This window comes from Coregonus lavaretus (genome assembly GCF_964263955.1).
Source record: "Coregonus lavaretus genome assembly, contig: HAP1_SCAFFOLD_4213, whole genome shotgun sequence".
Taxonomy (NCBI): Eukaryota; Metazoa; Chordata; class Actinopteri; order Salmoniformes; family Salmonidae; genus Coregonus; species Coregonus lavaretus.
In genome coordinates, this window is record NW_028165820.1 from 29,097 (window position 1) to 32,733 (window position 3,637).

The following is a 3,637-nucleotide window of genomic DNA, read 5'->3' on the forward strand; positions in this document are numbered from 1 at the left end:
GACCCCCACTGATATCTGGCTGAGGAGCACTACGATGTTATAGACCCCCACTGATATCTGGCTGAGGAGCACTACGATGTTATAGACCCCCACTGATATCTGGCTGAGGAGCACTACGATGTTATAGACCCCCACTGATATCTGGCTGAGGAGCACTACGATGTTATAGACCCCCACTGATATCTGGCTGAGGAGCACTACGATGTTATAGACCCCCACTGGGATCTGGCTGAGGAGCACTACGATGTTATAGACCCCCACTGATATCTGGCTGAGGAGCACTACGATGTTATAGACCCCCACTGATATCTGGCTGATGATGGGGGTTATGACAATATCAAGTTATTCTGTCTGAGGGGGGTTATGACAATATCAAGTTATTCTGTCTGAGGGGGGGGGGGGGGGGTTATGATAATATCAAGTTGTTCTGTCTGAGGGGGGGGGGTTATGATAATATCAAGTTGTTCTGTCTGAGGGGGGGGGGGGGGGTTATGACAATATCAAGTTGTTCTGTCTGAGGGGGGTTATGACAATATCAAGTTGTTCTGTCTGAGGGGGGTTATGACAATATATTTACATTTACATTATATCAAGTTGTTCTGTCTGATGGGGGTTATGACAATATCAAGTTGTTCTGTCTGATGGGGGTTATGACAATATCAAGTTGTTCTGTCTGATGGGGGTTATGACAATATCAAGTTGTTCTGTCTGATGGGGGTTATGACAATATCAAGTTGTTCTGTCTGATGGGGGTTATGACAATATCAAGTTGTTCTGTCTGATGGGGGTTATGATAATATCAAGTTGTTCTGTCTGATGGGGGTTATGACAATATCAAGTTGTTCTGTCTGAGGGGGGTTATGATAATATCAAGTTGTTCTGTCTAATGGGGGTTATGACAATATCACTCACTCACTCACTCACTCACTCACTCACTGTCCAGCTACTAGCTCCAGGTGATTTGAACATCTGAAGGGACAGCAATGTGCATGTGAATGATATTCCTGTATCTGCTACTGGGGAGAATGTGTGGCTGTCAGCATCCAGACCCTTCCCTACAGTATGCGTGTTCTACTGAGCCATTCTCATGCAACTCATGCATGTTTAATACTAAGACGATGTGGGAAAGTGGCAGGCCTGCCCGCCCTGCCCTCTGCTGTAGTGTCATACCACCCAGGCTGCCCACCCTGCCCTCTGCTGTAGTGTCATACCAGCCAGGCTGCCCACCCTGCCCTCTGCTGTAGTGTCATACCACCCAGGCTGCCCACCCTGTCCTCTGCTGTAGTGTCATACCAGCCAGGCTGCCCACCCTGCCCTCTGCTGTAGTGTCATACCAGCCAGGCTGCCCACCCTGCCCTCTGCTGTAGTGTCATACCAGCGAGGCTGCCCACCCTGCCCTCTGCTGTAGTGTCATACCAGCCAGGCTGCCCACCCTGCCCTCTGCTGTAGTGTCATACCAGCCAGGCTGCCCACCCTGCCCTCTGCTGTAGTGTCATACCAGCCAGGCTGCCCACCCTGCCCTCTGCTGTAGTGTCATACCACCCAGGCTGCCGGCCCTGCCCTCTGCTGTAGTGTCATACCACCCAGGCTGCCGGCCCTGCCCTCTGCTGTAGTGTCATACCAGCCAGGCTGCCCACCCTGCCCTCTGCTGTGGTGTCATACCAGCCAGGCTGCCCGCCCTGCCCTCTGCTGTAGTGTCATACCAGCCAGGCTGCCCGCCCTGCCCTCTGCTGTAGTGTCATACCAGCCAGGCTGCCGGCTCTGCCCTCTGCTGTAGTGTCATACCAGCCAGGCTGCCCACCCTGCCCTCTGCTGTAGTGTCATACCAGCCAGGCTGCCCGCCCTGCCCTCTGCTGTAGTGTCATACCAGCCAGGCTGCTGGCCTTGCCCTCTGCTGTAGTGTCATACCAGCCAGGCTGCCCGCCGGCCGCTCCTCTTCCGTGTGTGTGTGTGTGTCTGTGTGAGAGAGAGAGTTTAAATATTTAATTCTATACTCCTTTCCTCATACAGTCTAGCAGAAGGGAAGAGTCAGGGAAGAGGCTGCTGTTCCGTTGAAAGGGGCTTTAGACAGCATTAAAGTGCTAATCCCATGACCTTTAGTAACCTGATGATCTGGATTACACAGCAGAGGAGGCAGATCATTTTACAGCCTGGGACCTTGGGCTGGTGACCATCGACTCAAGGCTATTTTACACAGCCTGGGAAAATAACCCAGAATACCTTACAACCCTATACCAGGCTACCTTACAACCCTATACCAGGCTACCATACACCCCTATACCAGGCTACCTTACACCCCTATACCAGAATACCTTACACCCCTATACCAGGCTACCTTACACCCCTATACCAGGCTACCTTACACCCCTATACCAGGCTACCTTACACCCCTATACCAGGCTACCTTACACCCCTATACCAGGCTACCTTACACCCCTATACCAGGCTACCTTACACCCCTATACCAGGCTACCTTACACCCAAACACCAGAATACCTTACACCCCTATACCAGGCTACCTTACACCCCTATACCAGGCTACCTTACACCCCTATACCAGGCTACCATACACCGCTATACCAGGCTACCTTACACCGCTATACCAGGCTACCTTACACCCCTATACCAGGCTACCTTACACCCCTATACCAGGCTACCTTACACCCCTATACCAGGCTACCTTACACCCCTATACCAGGCTACCTTACACCCCTATACCAGGCTACCTTACACCCCTATACCAGGCTACCTTACACCCCTATACCAGGCTACCTTACACCCCTATACCAGGCTACCTTACACCCCTATACCAGGCTACCTTACACCCCTATACCAGGCTACCTTACACCCCTATACCAGGCTACCTTACACCCCTATACCAGAATACCTTACACCCCTATACCAGAATACCTTACACCCCTATACCAGGCTACCTTACACCCCTATACCAGGCTACCTTAAACCCCTATACCAGGCTACCTTAAACCCCTATACCAGGCTACCTTAAACCCCTATACCAGAATACCTTACACCCATATACCAGGTTCTGGAAACATCACGTAATTCAGGTGTTATCGCAGCCAATCTGAGCATAATTATCCTAGTGCCTAATCTGTCTACCGGCCAGGCCAACTCTGTTACCGTGCAGGACTGTTACGAGATGTTCTGTGCGTCCTGAATGTGACCCTATTCCCTATGTAGTGCATTACTTTTGACCATAGCCATAGGGCTCCGGTCAAAGGTGGTGCACTATGTAGAGAAAAGGTTACCATTTGGGACGCTGATGTAATCAACAGACAAACAGGAGATTACCCATCTGACTGTGTTAGTTTGTACAAGACACTATATCTACTGTAGACACTCCTAAATGGTAAACATGGCCCTATAACATGGCTCTATAACATGGCTCTATAACATGGCCCTATAACATGGCCCTATAACATGGCTCTATAACATGGCCCTATAACATGGCTCTATAACATGGCTCTATAACATGGCCCTATAACATGGCTCTATAACATGGCTCTATAACATGGCCCTATAACATGGCCCTATAACATGGCCCTATAACATGGCCCTATAACATGGCCCTATAACATGGCCCTATAACATGGCTCTATAACATGGCCCTATAACA